The sequence below is a fragment of the Petaurus breviceps genome, unplaced genomic scaffold (genome assembly GCF_028583685.1).
Source record: "Petaurus breviceps papuanus isolate PSGF00001 unplaced genomic scaffold, PetGlider_PUasm1.0 90784, whole genome shotgun sequence".
NCBI lineage: Eukaryota > Metazoa > Chordata > Mammalia > Diprotodontia > Petauridae > Petaurus > Petaurus breviceps.
This window is the reverse complement of record NW_027187345.1, coordinates 6555558-6583542: the sequence shown is the minus strand read 5'-3', so window position 1 is coordinate 6583542 and position 27985 is coordinate 6555558. Positions and strand designations below refer to the sequence as shown.

The following is a 27985-nucleotide window of genomic DNA, read 5'->3' as shown; positions in this document are numbered from 1 at the left end:
TCAAGTGACCATCACAGGCTGCATCAGGCTATTGCTTGAAGAAAAAAAAAACAGTGGGAAAGAAGATTATAGCACAGATGATAGGATTTAGCATTAAAATGGGCTTTAAAAATCCATTCCTCTTTTTACATTTGAGGCAATTGAAGCCTAGAAAGAGAAAGAATCTTGGCTAAGATCAAAACAGCTATTAACAAGGCCATACAATCAGGGTTGTGCCCTAGGGTACCAAATGTACCAAAAACCCTTGTAGTCCTCAGCATAGAAACAGGAGAGCTTAGCACCTGGTTAGCAAGTATAATTAGTTAAAATATAAAGCTATTTGAGATTGGCATTGGTGTGACTCTCTTCCCTGATCCATGGTCAGAAACATGGGTTTCCTGAGGCAGCTGCCTCAGACCAGTGTCCTAGACTTACTGTTTCCATACTACTGGGTGGTCTCCCCTTTTAGCTGAAGGTACAATACCTCCTGTTCAGAGTTCTTGGTGCTTGCCCCAAATGCATCATTTCCTAGTTATGGCTATGCTGAATATACAATGGGAATATTGTTTCCTTCTCCCAATTCAAATGTTTTACTTGACTAGAGTCAAGAGTGTAGTTACCTTAAGGCCATTCACAGCTGGAAAGGAAAGATATCAGTAGGTAGGTATTACCACTGTACCTAATGGAAGAAATAGCATAGATCAGGCATAAAGGTAAAACTTCACTAAGATTTTGTAATGTTCCCATGAAGGAGATGCAGCCTTGGAGTTGTTTATGTTGAGGGAGGCTTTTTTTTTAATCTCACCTGAGGTCACAGCATCCTGCCTAGTGTTCTGTTCATAGGCTTCAGGATGAGTGACTGAATTAAGTGTTTCTGGTTAGGAACCCTTGGTTCCAGGGAATCTAAATGTTTCAGTTCGGTTACCTAGGATACTAAGCTCTTCCCTGCAGTTTAGTGAACTTTTAATGGGGGGGTTCTCTTTGGAACTATCTTCCCTTATGAACAATCTGCTTGATATGTTAAAATTCAAGAAAGACATTTAAAAATACTTGAGGTGAATGATATCTGATTGAATCAGGACAAATTAGATTCATTGTGGTCTAATTTTCAAAACAAAAGGGAGGTGGATATTATTTCACATTAGAATTTATTACTCAGTTTTCAGATACCTAGCATAATGTCCAGGCAGGATTCAGTGAGCACTCAATAAAATGTTTGTTACCAATGATGACTGATGATAATAATCCAATTTTTCTGTACTAATATAATGCTGAAATAGCAAATGATGATATTTAGAATCATCACTGAGAGTCTAACTTTGTCATTTGACAATGTGTGTGAGAGAGAGGAGAGAAAGAGAGAGAGAGATTGAGAGAGATTAGTTTAATAAGATTCTGTAATGATACTATTTTAATTATTTGAGGGCTACTTAGGTGAAGTATTAACATTAAAAAGTCATTAAACATTGCATCATTTTCAAAGTGATAAAAGTCTAGATGTGTGGAAAGTTAATAATTTTCAAGGGTCTTCTGGTTAACAAATCCCTTCCTTTGGAAAGGAGGTAATTATAGAAAAAAATTAATAGAATATAGAAATTTGGTGTTACTTTATCACAGAAAACAGATAAGATAAAATGTCAATAGACTTGTAGAAATAGAATGCTATTCTGAGGGAAAGGGATAACAAAGATTTGATAATTGTAGTTGTGTTAAATACAAATGGATGTATCTGTAAATAATATGAAAAATGATGGCCTATATCTTTCCTGAAGGGAATTAAAACCATGTGTACTCTGTGAATTTAAAATGCATTTCTTGTTTGGTCAAAATGCTTGCTTCAGATTTTTCTGGGTATTTTCAATGCATGCTTTTAATCTAGGGGGTAAGTGCTATGAATTCCAATCTGTTTCTACTATGAGACCTTGAGTTATTGATGGGAAATTTTCTGAAGCATGCATTCCACATGTTAGTCCTTTTTATCCTTGTACTGGGAGAGGCAGAAAGTGGGAGGCAATCATATTCTATTTTTCTCCAATGCTGACCCCAGACTTTGTTTTTTATGTACTTTCAGAGACAGGACATGAAATATAAATAATAGTACCATAAAGAATGCCTTCCAATCAGTATTCTTGCCTTTAGTTTTCAGTTTGGATACTGGAAAACTCCTTTAAGATTAGTAAGAAAGATTTCAAATGAAAAATTAAAATATGTATAGCTCAAATAATTTTTTAAATCAAATTGGCATTTAACAACTTAATGTTAAAGCATGAGGGCCCTGGCAAAGAAATTAGCCACTTCTGTTTCAAATGTTTTTATTATCTTGCCCACTAAATAACAGGTAATTTCTCCAGATTCTATAATAGTCAATACAAATTATATATTGGAAAATAGTTATTATATTCCCAGACAACTAACTTCAAATTTAGAATACACATGGCTGTTTTGATAAGTGGTATGAATGTTTATAGATATGGTCTGAAAACTTACACTAATAAGTAATGGATAGAAAAAATATTTAAGGTGCATGAAAGAAACAAGAGTTGTTATTCGAGGACAAATTTAAATAGATGAAAAGTGGTACTATAAAGGAGGTGCAAGCAATGCATTATAAGATCCTATAATTGATAGTGTAACTGTAAACAGTGGTGATAGTGACCCCTTCTATTTAGATAGAACCTTTCAGAGAAAGAGTAGGAGACATTTTCATAGGTACTACCCCATCTACCCACCTGGTACATGAATATAATAATATATCATGCCAGTTTTATTAATGAAGAAATTAAAGCACAAAAAGTTTAAGGGATATGTCTGCAAATTCATATGTCAAAGTCCTAAGAAACAATAGTTCATTTTCCTATATGAACTTTATGAAAGAAAAGAAAAACTTTAGACTAGCAAATAGGAATATTTGAGGCTTTTTTTTGAGGGAGTAAGCAAGGTAATTGGGGTTAAGTGACTTGCCCAAGGTCACACAGCTAATAAGTGTCAAGTGTCTAAGGTCAGATTTGAACTCAGGTCGTCCTGACTCCAGGGCTGGTGCTCTATTCACTGCACCACCTAGCTGCCCTATTTGAGGCTTTTTTTTCAAATCCCCAGCTAATATCTCACTGTCTACAGGAAGCCTTTCTCAATCCTTCTTAATTCTAGTGACTTAATTATCACCCATTTTTTCCTGTATATAGCTTGTTTATACATAGTTTGTGGAATGTGGTCTCCATCATTAGACTGTGAGGAGCTGGAAGGTAGAGACTGTTTTTGTCCTTTGTTTTCCCAGGGCTTAGTAAAGTGCCTGGCACATATTAGGTGCTTTATAAATATTTAGTGACTGAATAATTGAATCCTTATTCTATATTAGTTTTATTTTTTAACTTCCTTGTCCTCTCAGAAGTAATAAATCAACAATAATTGAACTTGGTGCTAGGGATACAAGTACAAGGAATGAAGCAATCCCTACCCTAGAGGAACTGACATGCTAAACTGCACACACACACATATGCCCCCACACACACAGTGTTAATTACATAATCATTTTGTTCAAATGTTTATTTTTATTGTTAAATTACAATATCTTGAAAGGTCTTGAGAATGTCCCAGGCTTTCCATGAAATCTGGTAAAGCTGGCTCTTGTGAGGTTAACTCTTTTTATAAGAGGAAGATTACATTCAGCAATTCAACAAACAATTGCTAAGCACCTGCCATGTGTCTAAAATATCATGATTCTATTACTATTTGATACTTTTATGTTTCATTTTCCGTCATGTGAACAATTTCTACTTTCCAATCTTTCCTTTAACATTTGTTTTGATTCTACTCTACATTTGTTTTCTTTTTGCTTTGTTGCTACAACAATAAACAAAACTTGAGGCTTATTAACTCTTGCCAATTTTCCAGATTGGCATTGAACCTAGGTTTTGACTGCAATTTAAAATTTTTTGGTGTGTTAAAGTATTTGAAATCAGAATGTTTCATTGGAATAAGAAGAATGTAGAGAATGTAGAAATAAGAATGTAGAGATACACCCCAGCATCTGAGGTATAACAAACATTATTCTCTCTAAGACACACTAAAATCCCATCTATCTATATTATTTGGGAAATAAGAGTATTTTGAATTGAATATTCTAAAAAGTTATGAGAATTTATGCCATAAATAACTCCCTATTTTTTCAGGTCCATAATGTCATATCTCTAGGAAACTCCTAGTATGAAAAATCATTCCGCAGATACAGATAGGAAAGAAGTCTGCAATTTATTATTTTAGATGCTGAGAACATTGAGAGGATAAATGACTTGCCCATGGTAACATAATACATATCAGAAATAGGATTTGACCCCAGTTCTTCTTGACTCCAAGGCTCACTCTCCACTATACCAAATTGCTTTTGCATTGATTTTTTAAAAATGGAATTGAATTCAGTATTCAATTGGCATTGTGGTATACTTGATAGAGTATTGGTTCAGCATCAGGAAGACCTGGGTCTGAATTTTACCTTAAGCACCATGGATAAGTCATTTACTATTTCTAAACTTCGATTTTCTCATCTGCAAAATGGGAATAATTGCAGGATTATTATGAGGATAAGGTGAGATAACATGTGAAGAATATTTATGTCTAATATTCAAAATTCACAAACACACTGAAAGTAGACCTTTGGCAACAGTAAGAGAATTTTTTCTAAGTATAGGGAATGTGCAACTATCATTTAAGTCAGGGGTACATCAACAATATGTAGAAATCATCAAAAGGTTCTACTGTCCTTAGATCCTGTCTACCATCAATGGTGATCTCAGTGAGCCATCTTGCCTTGAAGCTATGCAGTGATTGCCAGCCTGTGTCTCTCCTTGACCTTCAGAAGTAGTGAGTTTGAAAATGAGTCCTCTCATCGTATCCCAAAGGGCAGGGCCATGCCACTATTGTAAGGTAGTAGGTTTTGTTTACCAAAGTAGCATGCCAACTGCTATTTGAAGTTGTTATGGCCAGTTTTACCCAATAGATGAACTATTTCTTCAGGGATGAAACTCTCAAGGGGACAACTCAATTTCTTCTACATTTAAAGTAACTGTAGGTGTTGCACTAAAAGCTCTGCTCATTTCATCATTGTTTTAATAATTTCATTAATTAGCCTTAGTGAAAGAGCACTTAGTCCTTTTCAAATTATGCAGACTATTCATTATTAGGAACCACTGGCACAGTGAAGATTTTACTATAGATGAACACATTTAGACTGCTTTTCCGTTTTCTCCTTCACTTGCTGAATTTTTCTTTACTCTGTATTCACATTCTACTCCAACTTACATTGCTTATGCTGTCAGAATTGTAGAATCATTCCTTGTTAGCACTGGAAGGACCTTCAAAGATCATCTGGGTCAGCCCCATTATCTACAGAACTGAAGTCCAATTGTATAAAGTAACCTAAACTGGCTGCCTAGAAGCCTGTACTTTCAGGAAGTTTTTGGAGTACCCAGTATGGGAGAGAGAACACTCAGAAGAGGAAATGGGGAATAGCTTTATGTAAAGGATTCTTTTGGAGAGCCCAAATCTGTTACGAGCATGGCAGAGAGCAGGGTTAACTTCCAAGTGGAACAGGAAACAGGACCAGGTAACTCTGAGATCTCCCAGGAGCCCTTATGAGCCCCAAGTTCAACATGCACACTTTAGGACCTTATCAGAATGACTGAGTCATAATCATACAGTTTCCCTCATGCCTTTGTGATTTGTGTGTGTATATATGTGTGTGTGTGTGTATGCATGTGTAAAGGGGTGAGCATAGAGTCTATGGATATAAAAAACCTTATTAGAATTTTCCAATGTATTGATTCATTAGACTAATTTTTTTTCTCATTTTTTTTCTTTAAAAACAAAAGTCTCTGTTAAAGGGATGGCTTTCTTTGGGGGGAGGTTCAAGGGTACAGGGGGAAATCTAGATGATGTAAAAATAAAACATTTCATTAAAATCTATTTTTTTAAAAAGAGTCATAATTGAAGAATTTTAAAGCTGAAAAGGACCTAAAGAGATCACATAATCCTGCTTCCTTATCTTATAGATGTTCAATGAGAGCCATATAAATGATTTGTCCAGGATCACATTGAAAATTTAGTAGCAAAATTGGGACTCAAAGGTGGTTGTCTTAATTCCTAGTCTAGGGATTTTTCTTCTATGCCATACTGGAATCTTGTAGAAGATCCAGCATGGCTGGTGGGGGAATTACATTAGAAGAAACTCATCAATGGCTATTGTGGGCTAAAGTGGCTGTTTTCTACCCATTCTGGTACAAGCCTCCCCCAACCTGGGAGACCTCCGGGGACTGAAGTGCCAAAGAAGGCCAGGAATATCCAATCCCTTTCTTATCTTCCATGACAGTACTGCATGGTCTTTAGCATGTACCTGAAGTCATTAGATCCTTCTTGATGTTCCCAGATATTGTAGTCATTCTTCAGTTAGAGTCTGTTCTGTGCAAAATAACACTGATAATAGAAGGCGAATTTTATCCATTAAAAAAATGAAGTTCTTATCCACTACTAGGATCCCCTGAAGTACTCTGGAAGAGACTGAGAGTCCTCCATTTTGTGAAGAGAAGCACTTAAATTTTCTTACAAATAAAGATCTCAGTGCTTACATGAATCCAGGCTGTTACGAATGTTAAATTATTGTCTCCTTAAATCAGCACTCATTCTATGCAGGAAACTACTTCAGACCACAAGGAGCTGTTATTATGGAGAATAAGAAGTGATATCAAATTGACTAATGTAAATGAAGTAACATGGTGTTTTTGTAGAGGAGGAGAAGAAATGGAGAGATGGGAATGCCCTCTCAGAGATTTACTTTTGCCTATTAGCAAGAATAAAAGTGTGTACAGATCACCTTATTTTGCTAATTTCTTGTGGTGGGGTAGGCCACCAAAATAAGGAGTTAATAGATCTAGCTGATGCCATTGCAAGAAAACAACAGCAATCAGGTTAGGGAAAGCCCCCTCTGAATTGGGTATAGAGCTTTGGGAGCCCCACTAGTCATGTGGTTTCCTTAATTCCTTCAAGTGGAGGAACTCAATTCAGATAAAATGGTCAGTGGTACTAAAGGTGGCAACACTGAAACAATTCATTGGTATCTTCTGCATTAATCTATAGTTTATTTTCTTCTTATTAAAAAAAGTAATACAATTTGCTCATTTAAGAATATAGCTAGTTATAAAATGACTAATATGGAAATGTTTTTACAGGCTTGCATATATATATAACCTATTTCAGAATTTAGAACTCAAAACTTTTTTAAAAATGTTAAAAACTGTCTTAACATGTAATTGGGGAAAAACAAAATAGTATATAAAAAGAAAAAAAGCAATTAGCTATAGAAGTAATATTGAAAGAATCATGTGATACCAGGGTGAATCTAACAACAAGTCAAAGTCCAGAAGGGCTTTTTATCTCTTTTTAGCAATCAAATTCTGTGTGTTTTTTTAAAAAAAAGTTTTTATGTAATTTAACTATGATCTAATTACATTTTTTTTGTAAGTAGTCTCTGTTGAAAGGTTACAAGAGTTACACGTGAGCTACAGTATTACTGAAGAGAGTGTTCCATAGATAAACTTAAGTGTTTATTGCTGCAATTTTTAAGCACATATCTGACAAAGGGAGGGGAGAGCCAGGTACAGGTTAGCCAAAATGGTCAAGATGTCTTTCTGATTGAGAAAAAGACAATTAGCTCCCCTAGCAAAGGGGGCTAAATGTACATCATATGTCCTGATCTCTTTCTCCTGATATCTGTCAAAGTTTTGTGACAGAAGAAAATTCTGAAGAAAATGGATCTAAAAGTCTGGTCTGGGTTTTTAGTAGCTGGCTTTGAGGGACAGAATCCCTTGGAGAGCTATGGAAGGGAGGAGGTTTCTGGGTCATTTTTTTTTTCTTGAAGTTTCTTCTGTGTACTAGTGGAGAGCTGCCAGAGTGAAGGAAGTAACGTAACTTTTCTTGCAAGATTCGGGGAATTGGATGCTTAGGGGTATTCTGACGTTGAAGCAAGTGGGTGGTAGGAGATTCATAGGATTAACGAGGCTTGGCACATAGTAGATGCTTAATGAATCCTTGTTGACTGACTGACTTTGAGCTGAATGAGAACTTAGAGATTACCTGTGGTAAAGTGCCCTATTTTGACAGGTTAGGAATGAGGGGTTCACAGAAGAGGAGTGATTTTTCCAACTTTAAATCCTGAGAATTTGAACCCAGGTCAAATAATTCTTCATCTTTTGCTCCATCCTTTACACTACAACATACAAATTCTTCTGTTTTAAAAAAATAAATAAATGCTGTTTTTAACACAGCAGACATGCATAAACAAACACACAGATAAACTCCAAATAAAGTTTACTCCCACTAATCAGCTAAGCAAAAGAGTGATTGTAATTGATTGTCTCATCCCTCTGCATACCTTATAATTTAATATTTGGTTAAAAAAAGAAAGAAAATTTGATTGTGTCCATTAACAAGGTAGCACCAATTAGATACATTGTATTTGACCTATTTTGCCTTCATTTATGTGGTTGTAGTTAGTATGTATAGTGTTCTTTTTTGGATCTGTTGTCTCCTATCAGTTCATATAAACACTCTCATTTTACTTGGAATTCTTCATATTCATCATTCCTTATGGCATAATACTACAATATAAGTGGTGTGTGGTGCCTAGATGATAGCCTTTGATGTGGAATCCTATAGTGTCCCTGATGTGTGATACAAGATTTTTTTTTTTTGCTGGTCAGTGTAATTTCTTCTTTTAACTTCATTATTTTTATTTGTGCAAAAACTTTATTTTTATAAAAAGAAAGTCTATTTTGTCTTTTATAATTTCTCTTATAGTGCAGCTGGTTATGAATTTTTCACTTTTCCACACTTATGAAAGATAGGTTCCTATGATGAAAGATTGGTGAGATTTTAATCTTACATATTTTAGTATTTTTAGATAGTAACCATTTATCCATTTGGAATTTATTTTGATATACTACTAATGTGTAAAATATTCATCTAAATGAATTTTCCACTAAAATAGTACTTCAAAGAAACAAGAGCCTTTCAGCATGTAAATATTGTCACCACTTAGTAATTTTTTGTTTTAAAGGCTTTAAAAAACCTTTTGAAATTCCTACTTTTTCATCTATTTAAATGTCAAAAGTCTTGCTTAGAGTTGGCTTTTTTCTTTCATTTTTATTTGCCTGTTTCTGAAGGATGTTGCAATTATTTGTTTGCATTTAAAACCCCTTCTATATCAGGAAGGGATATGGTAATTTTTGCTAGGCTGACAATTTTAAAATGGTCAAGATTTCCCTTGCTTTTTGCTATAGTGTATTTCAATCTTTATTCATTATTCCTTTTTAATTTATGTATTCATTCATTCATTTTTAGTTTACAACATTCAGTTCCACAAGCTTTTGAGTTCCAATTTTCCCCCCTCCCCAAGAGAGCATGCAATTCATTATAGGCTCTACATATACATTCACATTAAACATATTTTCATATTAGTCATGTTGCAAAGAAGAATTATAACCAATGGAATTAATCATGAGAAAGAAGAAACAAAACAAAAAAGAGAGAGCAACTAATATGCTTCGATCTGCATTCAGACTCTGTAATTCTTTTTCTGGATGTGGATAGCATTTTCCATCATGAGTCTTTTGGAGTTGTCTTAGAACCTTGAATAGCTGAGAAGAACCAAGTCTATCAAAGTTAGTCATTGCATACTATGGCTGTAACCATGTACAATGTTCTCCTGGTTCTGCTCCCCTCACTCAGCATCATCAGTTCATATAAGTCTTTCCAGGTTTTCCTGAAGTCTGCCTACTCATCATTTCTTTTTTTATTATTTATTTTTTTAGCTTTCCAAAGATTTTGAGTTACATTTCTTCTCTCCCCATCCCCTAACCCCACTCCAAAATAGCTAGCTTACTGAATACCCCTTCTCCCAATCTGTTCTTATATCCTCCCTCTTCACCCTCTTAACTTTCTAGTAGGGCAAGATGGGTTCCAATACCCCAGTACCTGTATATCTTATTTCCCAGTTGCATGTGAAGAACCCAATTTTTTAAACATTTGTTTTTAAAACTTTGAGTTCCATATTTTTCCCTTCTTCCCTCCTCACCTACCCCCCTTGGGAAGATAAGCAATTAAATACAGATTGTACATGTGTAGTTACTCAAATCATTTCCATAGTAGTTATATTATTATAGACTAACTATATTTCCCTCCATCCTATCCCACCCCCCACTTATTCTATTTTCTACTTTGACCCTGTCCCTTTTCAAAAATGTTTGCTTCTAACTACCCTCTCCCCCAGTCTGCTCTCCCTTCTATCTTTCCCCCTCTTATCTCCTACCCCCTATTTTCTTGTAGGGTAAGATACCCAATTGAATGTGTATTCCATTCCTTCCTTAGGTAAAATTCAATGAGAATCAGGTTGTCCCATTCTCTTTCACCTCCCTGCTCTTCCCCTCCATTGAAACAGTTTTCTCTTGCTCTTTTATATGAGATAATTTACCCTAATCTATCTCTCCCTTTCTCCTTCTCTCAATAAGTTCCTCTCTCACCTCTGAATTTTATTTTTTAGATATCATCCCTTCATATTCAACTCATCCTGTGCCCTCTATGTATACATGAACATACAAATGCCCACACTCACATATGTATATATATATATATTTATACACACATGCATCCTCCTATACATACATATAGAAATATATATATATACATATATATATATACACACATATATCTATTCCCTTCAGCTATCCTCATACTGAGAAAAGGCTCATGAGTTACAATTATTGTTTTTCCATGTAAGAATGTAAAAAGTTCAACTTTGCTAAGTTCCTTATGATTTCTTTTTCTTGTTTACCTTCTCATGCTTCTCTTGTTTCTTGTATTTGAATGTTAAATTTTCTGTTTAGCTCAGTTTTTTTCATCAAGAATGCTTGAAAATCCTCTATTTCATTGAATTACCATATTTTCCCCTGAAACATTATACTCAGTTTTTCTGAGTAGGTGATTCTTGGTTTTAGTCCTAGCTCCTTGGATCTCTGTAATATCATATTCCAAGCCCTTCAATCCCTTAATGTAGAAGCTGCTAGGTCCTGTGTTATCCTGATTGCATTTACACAGTACTTAAATTGTTTCTGCCTGACTGCTTACAGTATTTTCTCCTTGACATGGGAACTCTGGAATTTGCCTATAATATTCCAAGGAGTTTTCTTTTTGGGATCTTTTTCAAGAGGCGATCAGTGAATTCTTTCAATTTCTATTTTGCCCTCTGGTTCTAGAATATCAGGGTAATATTGCTTGATATTTTCTTGAAAGATGGTATCTAGACTTTTTTTGATCATGGCTTTCAGGTAAACCAATAATTTTTAAATGATCTCTACTGGATCTATTTTCCAGGTCACTGGTTTTTCCAATGAGATATTTCACATTGCTTTCTATTTTTTCATTTGTTTAGATCTGTTTTATAATATCTTGATTTCTCATAAGGTCATTAGCTTCCAATTGGTCCAATTTCATTTTGAAGGAGTTATTCTTTTCAGTGACTTTTTGAAATTCCTTTTCCATTGGGCAAATTTGGCTTTTTAAAGCATTCTTCTCCTCATTGGCTTTTTGGGCCTCTTTTGCCATTTGATTTAGTCCATTTTTTAAGGAGTTATTTTCTTCAGTATTTTTTGGGTCTCCTTTAGTGACTGTTGACTCTCTTTTCATAATTTTCTTGTATCATTCTCATTTCTTTTCCCAATTTTTCCTCCACTTCTCTTACTTGATTTTCAAAATCCTTCTTAAGCTCCGCCATGGCCTGTAACCAATTCACATTTTTCTTGGAGCCTTTTGATGCAGGAGTTCTGACTTCAACATTTTTCTCCTGCTCCATACCTTGATCCTTTTGCCCCCAAAAAAGTATTCTATCAGCTGTTTATGCTTCCATTGCTTGCTCATATTGGCAGCCACTTACTTGACTTTTGAACTCTTTGCCATGGTAGAACTCTGCTTCCAAAATAGAGAGAGCTATGTCCTAAATCATTGGGGTTTTTGAAGCTGCTGGAACTATTAGATGGGTGGTGTCTCTACAGCCCCTACATGCTCTGGCTTACTGGTCACACACCCCAGGACCACCACCCAAGACTGTGATCCAGATCCAAGCAGGTCAAAGCAAGAGCACTTAGCTTCTGAATGTTAACTTGGTCCCCCTACAATCTGCAGGCAGGAGCTCTGAAGCAGCCATGCAGCAGTGGCTGCAGCCACTATGCCTCCTCTCCTTCTTGCTCCTGGGGTAGCAGCCAGACCACAGTCCCCATGTTTGAACAAAGTTCTACACTGACCTTTTACTTTGTCTTTGGAATTTGTGGATTGAGAAGTCTGGAAACCGCCACAGCTATTGGTGATTGACTCTCCTGAAGTTCACTACAGCCACCTGTGGTGAGGCTGCCCTGGGCCTAAAACCCTGGCTCAGTTGGGACTGCTCTTGGCTCTCAGTGCACTGAGATGGACCCTTCCTGACAGCCTGCCAGGCTTCCTTCAGCAGGGGATTTGTTTCTCTCTGTCACTTTGTGGGTTCTGTAGCTCTAAAGTTTGTTTAGAGTTATTTTTTATATGTGTTGGAGGAGGTAGAAGCTGGAGCAGTGTGAAAGTTGTGTTTCTACTCCACCATCTTGGCTCCCTTTTCATTATTCTTAATGAGAAATATTACAGTGCTTGAAATCATACTCATTGAAAAGTGTATTTCCTTTTGGATCCTTATAAGATTTTCTCCCTCTCACTGAAGCTGGATTTGGTGAACAAATTCAGTTGCTTTGTTTTCTGTTTTTAGTACTTCTAGGAAATTTTCTCTAGTTGAAATGTTATTTTCATGTTATTTGATCCTCATATTACTTTTCTGGGAGACCAATAATTCTCAGTTTACCTCACTAATCTATGTTCTCCATTCTTTTTGCCTTCATTTCTGTGGATCTCTGTCTTCTAGTTGTGCTGTGTTTTATTTTTTTTCAAGATCTTTTTTCAACTCTTTTTTTCATGAACAAGGTCATTCTGTTCCTCAGAGAATTCACTCATTTCAGTTAAGTGGTTGAATTTTGTACTACTATTTTTTCCTATTCTTTCATTGATGTTATATCCATTTTTATATCTTTATATCTTCTTTTATTTTTTATATTGGACATATTATGTTCTCTAAAGGTTCTTGTTCTAAAGGTCAGATTGTGGGCAGGTAGTCATTGGTAAATTATTCCTTTCTTCTAAAGATTCCTCAGTTTCCTTTACTCAGTCATATTTACTTATTGAATTAAGACTTCTAAGATTTTACTAATATTTTTGTCACTTCCGTTTTCTTCAAAATTATTTTCCCTGTGAATTTTTTTCCTTTGGGGAGAGAAGGGGGAGTTGTGGTCCTAGACCCACCTTTTTTTTTACACATTTATTATTGCTTAGAGGTGATGAAGAGAGATGGACCTAGTTATTACCACCTCTGATTCAGTCATACCTGCTGGAACATCATGTTTCTCTCATTAAAAGCATGAAGGGAAAAAAGAGAAAGGATTAGGATGAATCAGAATTGAAGACTCATGAGAAAGTTACTTAATTGTACCTAACTTTATTTTTATTACTATCTAAATCTATAGGTACACATTCTTTAAAAGTGATTGATCCTATTTAGATGTATGCTTAGATATTTTAATAGTTATTTTTTTCATAAGGAAGGAAACATAATTATGTAGAAAATTATGCTGCTTCTTTTCACTCTGGCTGTAGGAAACCTGGAAGTTTGGATCATAATTCTAGCCATTACCACCATTTTCCAATTGGTGACTGCATGTTAATTTCAAGCAAAGTTCCTGAGAGAACATAGCTACTTAAGTGCTATTCTTGCAAACTCAAAAAGTATCAGCAAATTCTACAAGTATGAATGGTATACTGAGACATCCATCCAGAAGAGTTAACCCTTTGCTTAATTGTTAGACAAAGGGGAAATTTGAAAAAAGGAATTACTTCTAGCTGGTGGGATCTGGAAAGCTTTATGGAAGACGCAATATCAAAGTTGGGTCTGAAGGAATAGAAGGATTTCACCAGGTAAAAATATGTAGGGAGCTCTAGGCATTGAGTTAGGGGTGGCAAGGAGTGATACTCTGCATGAATGCAAATAAGTGAACAAATGTAGGGAAATTTGAACGACTAGCAAGTAGTCTAGTTTGTTTGGTGAGAATAGAGTAAAATAGATTGTAGGCAGATTATGGAAGACCTTAAATGCTAGAGTTGATGGTTTGTATTCTTTCCTATGTGCAATAAAGACCCACTGAAGTCTTTTGATTAATTATAGCAAGTTCTGTTCACTAGGGGAAAAAACCCTGTATTTTCTTTTTGAAAAAGCCCCCAAACAACCCCTGTGAATTAAGCAAGGGAGGAATTGCTAGCCTATTTTTGCAGGCCAGTAAATTGAGGGCCAAAGAAATTCTGACCACAAATCTACTTAGCAGAATAAGAAATAGAATCCAAGTGCCTTTATTTCTTCTCCAGTATACTGTCGAGCAAATCATGATACTTCAGAAATAAAAACCACTGGGTCTCAGATGCTGTGATATATTATACAATTAGCATATTATATCTTCATTGTCATTGAACATCCAAGAGAATTTTGCTGCAAAGTCTCAATAGGTAGTACCATAGTTTCATTGCAACAGCGGTAAAACATCAGTCTGGTATAGTTTTTTTTTGTCTCTGATAGATGCTGCTTAAAGAAAGAAACTCTGAGGTTAGCTTTTGATTAGGCAAAACAAAAATATGACTCTATTTTAACATTTTTCTCCCCCCACCTTGGTTCCTTGAGTAACATGGCTCTAGTGCTGCCTTCATTAAGCTTTCAGCAAGATAGATTTTCACCGTATTAATTATCCAGCAAAGGAGTATGATATCTAAATGGCTCACTAAGAAGCATTATGTTGGCATTAGCAGACCAGTGAATTTATTAATTTCTTTCTGGTTCATGGATGGGATGGATTTCTCAAGAAACTGTAGTATACTGCCTCACCAATAGAGGGCACTCAGCCTACAAACACATGGACTAGACTCCCACAGTCATGTTCATGCTTCTGTAGTAGTGATAAAATACTTTGGATTAAAACCCACTGGCCAGGTCCAACATTAATCCAGGGGGCAAATGAATATTACTCAAAATACTTCAATATAAAATTTGTGGTTGAAATATTGTTCATGAGTCCTACTCCCATCTGGGCTCACCTTTGACAATTCAAGATCCCCTGAATATAAAGCTTCAGAGAAAGCATATGTAGATCATGTAGTTTTTTGTATGTTGCCTGCAATGGAAAAGCAATATGAATGAAGCAGTCTCATATGGAGGCATTTTCCTATAGCCATCTCCTAAACCTCCTCCCAGTTGTCCTCTAAGATCTTCAGATTTGGTTAAGGAAACTCCCAAGCACATGCACATAGAGTTCATGGAAGAGTATGATGTGGAGGGTATTTACTTTCCATACATAACTGGCAAAACCCAAGGGAAAATGGGAAATGTGATGAGGAAAACCAGCTTTATACAAATACTAGATCACCAGTCCAACAGAATTCACAATAAATGGTAGTTTCAGCAATTCTGAGTCCTCTCTCCTTATGTCTCCAAGTCTCATCTCTGCTCCCTATATTGTGTTTTGTTTGAAATTAATAACCACAGAATTTTCAAACATTTATCTCTGTAACTCCTTTTAAAGTTCTTTCACAGTTTTTATATATACACGAGAGATATTTCATTACATCAGTCTTTAAGTGGTATTTGGTTCTGTCTTGCTCTTTTTTTTTAAATTAAAACTACAAATTGCAGTTGACTATTATTTAGACATGATTTTTTAAACCACTTACTTCTTCTTCCTCCTATATATTACCTTTTACCATTTCACCACCAATTCACACCTTTACCTTGGGGAAATAATAATAGCTAATATTTGTGTAGTATATATGTAATATTATAAAGTACTTTATATGCACACATGTCATTTGCACTTAAAATCCCTTCCAGGTGCCTAATGTGGTTATTATTTATCACCATTTTGTATATGAGAAAATTGAGACCCCAAGAAGTTAAGTAACTTCCTTAATGTCTCACAAGAAAATGGCCAAGCCAACACTTAAGCCTATCTGAAACCTTACCCACACTGGCATGGTTGAATTAGGAGAAGGAACAGCAGCTTTGGATGTGGCCACACTGGTATGCCTCAATGAGGGAAGGACACAAGGAATACAAACTGTTGGAATAAAAGGTCAAAGCAATAGACAGAAGGGTTGAATCCTACAGGTACTCTGACTCTCATAGTATCCCCTGTACCTTAACCATTAATTTGCTCTTCACCTCTTCAGTCCTAGTGTCTCATCCTGAAATAAAATTCTATCTTCCATCTTAACCTCTTGAATTTTGAAGCTTTTAAAATAAACAAGCAAACCTTGGTAACAATTTATACTAGATGTTTGGCCTACGTTAACTTATATTCTGATTTGGCCCCACATGATTCCCAAATTCTGGTGCTTGCCCTAATCACTTTCACTTTTTGACTTCCTAAAATAGGTGGTAAGAGTTTGTTAGCCATGGAGGTATTTGTGAGTGACAGATGAATAACAATGCTATCAGTCTTAAAGGGATATAGTTTGAAGGTAAGGGCAAAGGACAGAAGAAAATACAAATTTTCTGACATGAAGTCCAGTGACTGAGTCAGTGACAATGCTGCCTCTAATGAAATTAAGTGAAATAAGCATTCTTGGTTGAACATTAAGTATTTATGTTAACTAGATACTATGCTAGGTACTAGGGATATAAATACAAAAATTGAAATTATCCCTACCCTCAAGGAACATAATGGAAAGCAAAAAAAGTGGGGATTTCAATGATACTGGGAATTCCCTTGATTGCAGAAACTTCCTCTGCCAAAGTAGTTCTATATTTTCTCAGCAATTTGCAATCTTAAAGAATCACTTAGAGAACTGAGAGGGTTGGGAGGCCTGGAGAGAGAAGTTTTGGAATATCTTTTGAAATAGAGACTCAGTTACAGAGGAATATAAAGATTGTTTTGCTTCAGCCAAAACCCAACTTTGTTAGATAACATGAATATGGTATACCCAGTTAGCACAGTTTTGTGACCTCTTCCAGCTACATTCAGCAGCATGTAAGTACAAGCAGAGGAGTATCCAGGGCTGTGGTTTGGCAAGGGTTGCATGAAGATAGGGCAGAAGGGTAAGGCATTTGCTAGTTAATAATGGTATGGAGTTGAATTAATTAACTATAGGGTTAAGATTGGGAAAGGAGCAAAGTGAAGTCATAGCAGGGGTGATGGCCTGAGAAAATACTGAGAAGTGGAGAGACATTGCAGGTTGCAAGGAGGGTAAAGACTAGGTTTAGGATTTATGAGGCAACAAAAGAGATGATGTGTTGGGAGGATATAGTCAGGTAGAGGAATGTCAGTTTTTGGTTAAGGAAGTGGGACACGTGTAATTTTGAAATTCAGAGTGTGACTATTGCTGTGTATGGTTGATATAGAATAAAAGAATAGGTAATGGTATTTAAGTACTTTGAGGAATTCAGAAGTTAGGAAATGTGAAAAAAAAAACATCATTAGGGATGTTGAAGTTTCCTGCTTCAAGGACAGGAATTGGAGTACAGAGGAAAACTGGATCTGGTGCTAAAAGGGAGAATGACCTGAAGACCAGTTGACAATAGCCATCATGGTTTGAAAAAAAGGTGCAAAATTTTGATACTGTGAACTTCAGAGGGGGAGAGTTTGCTCATTCAAAGTATCAAAGGAAGAGTCTCAAAATGGCAGTGGGGAGCTAGAAGTATTTCAACTCACCCTCCAGGACCAGAGAGTCAGGTGTGTGAGTGAAGGTACATACAATTCTGCAGAGTATTGCTAGAGATACAGTAATATCTGGGGAAGCAAGGTTTTAGAGAAGGAATATAAAAGGAAGGGAAGTTTGTTTAGTATAGAATGGGAACTCCAAAAGGGTTCAGTGGAAGGGTTGAGAAAAGTTGGAGTAGGAGCATAGATAAGTGTAGGTTTGAGAAGGAGAAGAGAGAGAGAATGGGACATGGAATTTGGAGATAATATACTCTTGGATGACTGACAATTGATTGAACAATACAGGGAGGGGAAAGAAATAGGTAGGAATAGTTTGTTACCAAACAGGTATTAGTGGGTGACAAATTGTAATGTTAATGGAATATGAATATCTTCCCTATCCATTAATAGGCCTATGTGACCATATAGGTTCCCTTTCTCCTTGGAACAGGAGCCATGTTCCCAGGTCTGAAGGTACACAGGTATTTCAATCACAGCTGTGATATATCCTGAGTCACATAGAGCCCATTGGAGGAGGAACTTGCCTAAGGAGGAGCTTGCTTAGGGGGAAGCTTGCTTGTAAGAAGGTTTTCACACCTTTTGGTACCAAGCTAATTAGGCACTAAGTCATGAGAGTTGTAATGCCTTCTGGCTCTGAGCCTATTAGCCAAAAGTGTATATATATTCTGATGTAAGATTTTGCTTTGGGGGCTCACTCTTGAGAAGGACCTTTTGATTCCCTGGATGGGACTCTGAGTAACTGTTAAGAGATCCCTGACTAATCAGATGTTGGTGCTCTTCTGGTCTAGTGGTGTGTGTAGGTGGTTGTATTAATTTGTTCAGACAGTTGGGGCCCTGTCTGTTGGATTCTTTCTTGGATACTCACTTCTTTCTACTTATCTGTCCGTTAATTAAAGTAAGACGATTAACTCCTTTAAAGTTGTCTTTCCTTTGGAAAAGTAGATCAAAGAACCTGTGCTAGCAGGCCCTCCTGAGTGTGTTAGGGTGCTTGCTACTACAAAAATAAAAAATAATACTCACAGTCTTAAAGGGTATTGTTTCAGGGCAAGGGGCATAAGGGTCTTGGACTTTCCACCTATTCATTCTCAGGACTGGCTGGATACGAAGAAGGTTGATGGTGTTGCAGCAACTAGTCCCCCACTGCATAGTTTGGTTGTCCTTGCCTTTACCTTTTCTGGTACGCGTTAGGTTATTTGTCAAAAATCTTTCTCCTGGTATCTTATCATAGGAGGTAACTATGGGTTCTTAAAAATCATGTCATATTGGAGTATTAGCTCTGATAGTTCTAATTAAGCTCTAAATAGAGGCCCATCAAAGGACTATATGCTTATTGTATGCCTGGAAACTTACCTACACATGTTTAGAGAAGCTCATCACAAAAAGTTTGGCCATGAGATGACTTCTGAGAGTAAAGATGGTGGAATAAATGGCAAATTGGCATAACTCTCCCATATTTACCACCAAACAACCACAAAATAGCTCCCCTAAACAAATCCAGGAACAACAAAACCAGCCAAAAGATGGGGTGAAATAATCTTTTAGCTCAAGAAACTTGGAAGATCAGCAATAAAGGTCTGTCTCACTCAGGTAAAAGGGATGTATGGTCCAGAAGAGGAAGTTTCCCTGCAAGCCAACAGCAAGCCCCATCTCAGCAAATCAGGAGATCCTGAGCCCCAGTGTGGTGGAGCAGGCAAATGCCAACACCAGGACCCCCCATCTGCCTCAGCATAACCAGGAGAAAGGAATATTCCAGCTCTGAGAACTGCCAGTGATTCAGCATAGTCCTGGGCAAAGAGATAATCTCCTGTGGCCAGACCACCATGTGCTTAGGGATAGCCCCTGAGAAACCCAACTGGCCTCAGCACACTCCAAATACCCCCTCACTCCACCCCTCAGTGCAGTACCAGACATGAGGGTCCTCTGTAGGCATCAGGGTAACATTGGTGCAGTATCAGGTAAAAAGCCAGGGCCTGTAGCCCCTGGAACAAGAAGCCTAAGGCAGTGCCCCTTCCACTCTGAGAGCAGAGATTAAATTTAAAAGGAAGGAAAAAGGCCAAAAAAGATGAACATTTTTTTAAAAAGAATCTGACCATAGAATATTATTATGGTGACAGAGAGGATCAAGACACAAACTCAGAAGAGGAAATCAATATCAAAACACCTGTGAACAAAACCCCAAAGAAAAATGGGAAGTGCTCTCAAGCCCATAAAGAACTCATGGAAGAGCTCAAAAAAGAGTTGAAAAATCATATAAGAGAGGTAGAAGAAAAATTGGGAAAAAAATGAGAGTGATGCAAGAGAAGTACAAAAAAAGATAGCTTGGAATATTCAATAGCATGGAAAAATAAAACAACTGCTTTTTTTGGGAGGGCAATTGGAATTAAGTGACTTACCCAAGGTCACACAGCTAGTAAGTGTTAAGTGTCAAAGGTTGGATTTGAACTCAGGTCCTCCTGATGACAGGGCCAGTGCTCTGTTCACTGTGCCTCCTCGCCACCCCAACAACTGCTTTAAAAATAGAATTGTTGGGGTGGCCAGGTAGCACAGGGAGCAAGAGCACCAGCCCCAGAGTCGGGATGACCTGGGATCAAATCCAGGCTCAGACACTTAGCACCCACCCAGAAACACCTGGCCATGTAACCTTGAGCAAGTTACTTCACCCCAATTGCTTAAAAAAAAACAAATAAAAATAAAAGTAGAATTGTCCAAATGGAAAAGGAGATACAAAAATCCACTGAAGAATAAATAAATAAATAAAAATAAAAGTAAAATTACCCAAATGGAAAAGGAAGTACAAAAGCTAACTAAGGAAAGCAACCCCTTAAAAGTTAGAATTGAGCAAGTGGAAGCTAATGACTCTTTGAGAGATCAGGAATCAATCAAACAAATTAAAAAGAATGAAACAATGGAAGAAAAACAACTGACCTGGAAAATAGATCCAGGAGAGACGTCATCATCACTGGATTACCTGAAAGCCATAATCAAAAGGAGAACTTGGACAGCATATTTCAAGAAATCATCAAGGAAAAGTGCCCTGATATCCTGGAACAAAATAGGACAAAATAGACATTGAAAGAATCCACCAATCACCTCAAGAAAGAAATCCCCAAATAAAAACTCCAAGGAACATTATAACCATATTTCAGAATTATCAGGTCAAGGTAAAAATACTCCAAGTGGCCAGAAAGAAATAATTCAAATATTGGAAAGCCACCATCAGAATTACACAGGACTTAGTAGCTGCAACATTAAAGTACCAGATGTCATAGAACATTACATTCCAGAAGGCAAAGGAGCTAGAACTACAACCAAGAATCACCTATACAGTGAAATTAAGCATAATAATCCAAGAGAAAAATGGTCATTCTATTAAATAGAAGGATTTTAGGTTTTCATAAGGAGAAGACCAGAAGTGAACAAAACGTTGATCTCCAACAAGAGAAGCCTAAATGTTAAAAGGGGAAAAGAAAACATAACGGATTCAATGGAGCTGCACTGTTTACATCCCGAGATGGGAAGATGAATCTTGTAATTGTACCACTAATAGTACAACTAGAAGGAATATACATAAACAGAGGATATGAATATAAGGAGAATTTGAGGGAGTTACATAACAATTAATTAAAAGATGAGAAAGAGGAGTGCCCTGGGTGCAGGAGGAAGGGAGGGGTAGAGTGGAGTAAGTTATTTCACATGAAGAGGATCAAAAAATTTATTACAGTGGAGGGAAAGATGAGGGTAGACAATGGGCATCACTTGAAACTTATTCTCTTAGTATTGGCTCAAAGAGAGTAATATACACAATCAGTTGAATATAGAAATCTCACTTACCCAACAGGAAAGTAGGAAGGAAGGAAATTACATAAAGTAGGGAGGGGGCAGACAGAAGAGAGAGCAGAATGGGGGTGGGAGAAGCTGTAGACAGGAGCAAAACTGTTGAGGAGGGAAAGAGTGAAAAGAGAAGACAAACAGAAAGAAAAATAAAATGAGGGAAATACACAGTAACCATAAGTGGAAATGTGGGATGGCCTCTCTCATAAAATGGGAGTAGATAGTAGAGGGGATAAAAAACCAGAATCCTAAAATATGTTGTTTACAAGAAACACACTTGAAGCAGAGAGATACACACAGAGAAAAGGTAAGGAATTGGAACAGAATCTATTATACATCAGCTGAAATTATATTTAAAAAGCAGGGTTAATAGTCCTGTTCTCAGACAAAGCAAAAGCAAAAATAGACCCAATTAAAAGAGATAAGGAAGGAAACTACATCTTGTTAAAAGGTACCATAGACAATGAAATAATATCAATAATAAACATATATGCACCAAAGGATATAGCATCCAAAGTCTTTAAGGAGAAGTTAAGTGAATTGCAGATTCATGACCAAAACAAGAAATAGAGAGCATTACAAAATGTTAAATAGATAATTCTGATTATATTCAATTAAAAAGCTTTTGCATAAACAAAATTTATGCAACCAAGATCAGAAGGAAAGAAGAAAGCTGGGAAGCAATCTTTATAGCAAGTATCTCTGATAATGGCCTTATTTCTCAAATTTATAGAGAACTGAGTCAAATTTATAAGGGTGCAAACCATTCCCCAATAGATAAATGGTCAAAGGATATGAAAAGGTATTTTTCAGATGAAAAAATCAAAGCTACCTAAAGGCATGTGATGAGGTGCTCTAAAATCACTTTTGATTAGAGAAATGTGAATTAAAATATCTCTGAGGTACCACCTCACACCTATTAGATGGATGAATAAGGCAAAAAAAGACAAATGATAAATGTTGGAGAGGATGTAGGAAAATTGGGACACTGTTGCACTGTTGGTGGAGTTGTGAACTAATCCCACCATTCTGGAGAGCAGTTTGAAACTATGCCCAAAGGGCAACCAAACTGTGAATACCCTTTGATCTAACAATACCACTACTTGGTCTGTATCCTAAAGAGATCATAAAGAAGGGGAAAGGACCTACACATGCAAAAATATTTATAGCGGTTGTTTTTGTGGTGGTAAAATATTGGAAATCAAGGAGATGACCATTAATTGGGGAATGACTGAACAAGTTCTGGTATATGAATGCAATGGAATACTATTGTGCAATAAGAAATGATGAGCAGGTAGATTTCAGAAAAACCTGGAAAGACTGATGTAAAGTGAAATGAGCAGAAGCAGCCAGTTTTCCTTAGCATCACAATGATCCAAAAGAAGTACAAAGAACTCACTCAGGAACATGCTATCCATATCTAAATAAAGAATTGATGGACTCTGAATGCAGATCGAAGCATTTTTTTCCCTTTAGTCTTTTTCGTGGTTATGCAATTTTACATCAACTTATTAGAAGGCAGAATGCAGTTTGAGTTCTCACTGATGAAAGGCAATTTAAAAAAATCAACCAAATACAATGACCAATTTCTAAAATCACTCAAGACAATAGCATTTATTGAATTACCAGATTTCTCTGCTTCTGCTATGTTTAATTTCCATTCTAATAGCAAGCTACTGTGTATCAGTGTTAAATACTAGCTCTGACTTAAAAATTACTATGAAAAACCTCTAGTATTTGTTTACAACGTTACAGAATGAGATAAATGTTGTCTCTTGGAGTGTGAGGACAAAAAGTCTCTGAAAGCAGAAGTGAAAAATCCACCAAAACCATAATAGAAATTCTTTGTTGCCCTATGGGAATTCAAAGAAATTAATGTATGAGGAAAATTAATCCCTACAATTAGAGGCCAAATCTTCACTGAAGAATAAGGGCTTTTAAACAGATTCACTTCAAAGGCTTGCCCTCCAAATATCCTAAAAGTTGCTAAAAAAAAACAGCCAAAATTAAAGTTTAATATTAGAAGCAATCCTTGATTTCCTTCGACACAGAATTTCACCTTTCCACGTTTTAATATATGATGTTCATTAGTTACTGTGGTCAAAGGAAAACTAATGGCCAAATTCTTTTTAAAAAATTTAACAGTTTTATTTTTTGCCCAATTACATTTAGTATTCATTTTTACAAGATTTTGAATTTCAATTTTTTCTCTCAACCTTTCCTCCCCTCCCCTCTTCTTAAAATGGTAGGCTATTTAATATATGTTATACATGTGTATCAAAAGCTGGTGGATCTTTCCCTCTTGGGCAATTTTCTTATATTAATATACTAATAATTTCCACTTTTTTCTAAGATCTTTTCATTTTTTGGTAATACCAACTAAATGGGGAATTAAATCTATATGAAGAATCTTTATACATAGCCAATATCTAAAAATTTGAACTGAAAAAAAAAGAAACATCTAATTTTAAAATTCCAATAAAGAAATCAAGTAGTCTCCTTTAGCTTAGTAGTAAGTCAAGCAGCATTGTAAATTTCTTGACAGTATTTAAGAAATTACAATTCACTGATCAACATGAGGAATTTCCTGCAAATGGTTCCAAGCATGTAATCCTGAATTGATGAATTGAAGATTAAGAGTGAAGGTCAGAAATGCATAAAACTGAGGATGTTTTTTGACCAGAAATGTTTAAGTCATGAGAGAACTTTCCTTTTAGTTTGTTTCTAAAATTTTTATCAATGACATGAATCACATTTTTTAAAAGTCTAAAATAATTTGATATATTGCATCTTTGTTATCTTCCCAACCTGGTCTTTGGCCCAGAGATGCTGTTTTACTTGCATAAGGATCTTGTTTTCCTGACATGGTGCCTGAAGTGGGCTGGAAAGTATAAATTTGTAAGGCCTCTCCTCTTTTCACCTATCAAGCATTCTGAATATCTCCTGTGCACTTATCATAAGCTTTCTCGTATTTGAAAAATGTCAGAGTCCCACAGCATCTGATTGTAGGGGTACCAGATCTCTATCACTGACATTTATTTCAATTCACCAAACATTTATTAAGTATTTACCACGTGCAAGATGTTGTATTTGGGCCTGGGAACACAGAGCCAAAAATTATATATAGTCCTGCACTCAAAGAATTTACATTCCACCACAGGGGAAGGAGGAGGATACACAATGTTATTGACAGATAAGTAAATGTAAGGGAATTGGGGGGGGGGAAGAGCATTAAGGGCTGAGAGGCTCTGGAAGGTCTCACCTGAGGAGGTAGCACCTAGGCTGAACCTTGAATGAATAGGGGGATTTTGGAAAGCATCAATGGGAAATTAGTGCATTTGAGGCAGGGGATATAACTTATGCAAAAGTATGGAAGTTGGAGATAAAATAATAAGTTTGGAGAAAAGTTAATTATCCAGTTGGCCCGGGACAGAGAATTAATGAAGGGAAGCACTAGAAAATAAAGCTGGAAAGGTATATATTTTGGACTCAAATTGTTGGGATCCTTAAATGCCATATAGAGGAATTGGTATTTCATTTTAGAGGCAATAGAGAGGTATTAAAGATTTCTGATCATACCTGTGCCTTAGGAAGGTTGCTTTGGCAGCTGCATAGAGAATGTATTGGCAGGTCAAGAGATTGGAAGCTGGGAAATTAATTAGAAGGCTATTAAGATGGTCTGGGCAAATAGTGAGGAGTCCACCTTAAACCTGAAATGGAGAAAAGGGAATGAATGTGAGAGGTGTTATGGTAATAGATTTGACAAGATGTGGCAACAGATTGAATGTAGTGGGAGTAGTAGGAGTAAACAGAGGAAAGAGTCAAGGATAACTTTGAGTTTACCAACCCTGATGATTGGGAAAATGGTAAAAGCAATAATAGAACTAGGAAATTTGGAGGAACAGACGCTTCAAGGGGAAATATGAATTCCCCTTGAATTCATAGGGAACATCTTGGTGAAGATATTCATCAGGCAGTTAATATTGTGAGAGTGGGGTTCAGGGGAGAGATTAGGACTGGATATATCGATTTGGGAGTCATTTGTGTAGAGGTAATAATTAAGCCTATGTTGAGGTTGGGACAAGAATTATGATGAAGTTACTAAGGGAAAGAGTGTAAAGGAAAAAAAAGATAGGGATCAGAGCAAAGTATGCTACAGATATGTGTAACAAGTAGGAAGTAGATGGTGAATTAGCAAAGGATGTGTCATATGAGGCCTTGAATAATTTTGTATCTGGCATCAGATCAAAGATACACATAAAGGGGTTATCCTTGACAAAAGGAATGACCTCAGAGATTGGAGCAAAAAAAGAAAGTGGGTAAATATGTGGATGGTATTCAAGATAGAATAGGAAAAATGAGGGAGGGGAGAGTTCAGAAGGATTTTGTAGTTTAGAATCTCAGAGGCAGAAGAGACTCCAGAAGTTATCTAGTCTAAACTGCAACTAAATAGGCATCTTTTCAAAATCTTTTCCTACTTAATCTTCTGGGTGTTCTCTGAACCTTAGCTCCCAAGACTTCCATGTCTAACACACAAAGCTTGTGGGAAATACTTCTAGAGGAACAAAGTAAAAAGATATTCAGGAACCAAGGTAGGTGCTATTATTAGCTTTGTTTTATAGATAAGGAAATGCGCAAAGGTTAAGTGACTCGTCCAGGGTCACACAGCTGGTTCCCCTAGAGTTCCTCCTTCTCCTCCCAAACTACTTTTATTTAACTTCTTTGTATATATTTTTATTTGTTAACCATGTATTTATTATGTATATAGTTTTATAAGTACCTGTTGTCTTATCCTTTAGAAAATAAACTCATAGGGAAGTAAAGATTGTTTTATTCTTTGTACTTTTGTCTTTGGTGCCTACTCTAGTGTCTAGCACATTGTAGATACTTAATAAATACTTGTTGATAGATTGATCATTAGATCTATCACTTTTAGTGTTTGACTTGATTGAAATCTTTAGAAATCTCTCTTCTTCCGAGTGTGCTTATGCCTTTTCTAGCTCTTTTTAAAAAGGCAGAAAATCTTAGCCCTAGGGTTAGCACAAAACTCCTCCTGTCTTATTTCCTTGAAGTCTAAGCTACTAAAACCAGCATCTCTCAAGCAGAAGCTTCTTAGCCCCAAGTGCCAAGCTCTCTAGAAAAAAGCAGGGTTGGGGTGGCTAGGCAGCGCAGTGAGTAAGAGCGACTGCTGTGGAGTGGGGAGGACCTGGGATCGGTTCAGGCCTCAGATACTTAACATCCACACACAAAAAAAACTGGCTGTGTAACTTGGAGCAAGTTACTTAACCCCAATTGCTTTTTTTTTAAAAAGAAAAAAGTGGGGTGGCCAGGTAGCACAGCGAGTAAGAGCACCGGCTCCAGTGTTGAGAAGACCTGGAGATCTAATCCTGGGCTCAGACACTTAGCACCCACCCAGAAACACCTGGCTGTGTAACCTTGAGCAAGTTACTTAACCCCAATTGCTTTAAAAAAAAAAAAAAAGAAAAGAAAAAAGCAGGGTCCTTCCAGCTTATTATCTTACATTTAGTCATTTTCTAAGTCTGAGAAGTTAGGTCTTTCAGTCAGAATTGTCTAGGTTATGGTGAGCATACCATTCCCCTCCCCATGCCCCATTTTCATTTTCTAATGGCTAGTTTGTAAATTAGGCAATGCTTTATTAACTACCAAATAGCTCTGGAGATTGGGATTCCCCATTTTTTAAAAACCTTAATCCTTTTCCTTCTGACACATAGATGAATGGATGGAGAAAGGCACAGAAAGACCATGATCAAAACCCAGAGAGGAAAGTCCTTGTTTCTGATACTAGTTTAGCTATATTTTTGGCACCTTCATAATATAAATGTGTCTGAATTCTAAAAGAGGTTTAGCCACATACTCTTACATTAAAAAAATGTCATTTCAGTGAAATCTTGTTTTTATAAACAGAATGAGTTGGGATCAAAGTAACTTTAAGCAAATATAACCTGGAAATGTACCATAAAATTGTGTAAAAATGTGAATAAAACATAATATTGAGAGATGAAACATTTCATACACAAAGATATTGTCCTTCTAATGTAATTTAAAAGACATGAAAACTAAATAAGAATGGACAGGGGTCATAAGCAGTATTCCAATCTTTTCCTATGATTTTCATTTTGTAAAACTGACATTTCTGCTCAAATGACATCCCACCAAATTGAATTTTATTACACTTAAAGTATATATCATAACTATTTATACAAATAGATTATGAGACTATTCCTTTTGATGAATAGATAAGAATGACTAATAATTATTATTTCAGTTATGAAAATATTTGCAAACAA

At 36.3% G+C, this 27985-nt stretch overlaps 1 protein-coding gene and 1 long non-coding RNA gene across 5 annotated transcripts in view; one reads left to right on the top strand and one right to left on the bottom strand.

Moving 5' to 3' along the window:
- ESR1 (estrogen receptor 1) overlaps nt 1-27985 on the top strand; it is a 376096-nt gene that overhangs the window by 201636 nt on the left and 146475 nt on the right. The window lies entirely within an intron of this gene.
- Nucleotides 1-27985, bottom strand: part of LOC138147280 (uncharacterized) — a 121415-nt gene that overhangs the window by 4005 nt on the left and 89425 nt on the right. The window contains exon 2 of the long non-coding RNA XR_011164764.1: nt 20772-20888. This is a non-coding gene — a long non-coding RNA (uncharacterized lncRNA). The remainder of the gene's footprint in view (nt 1-20771; nt 20889-27985) is intronic.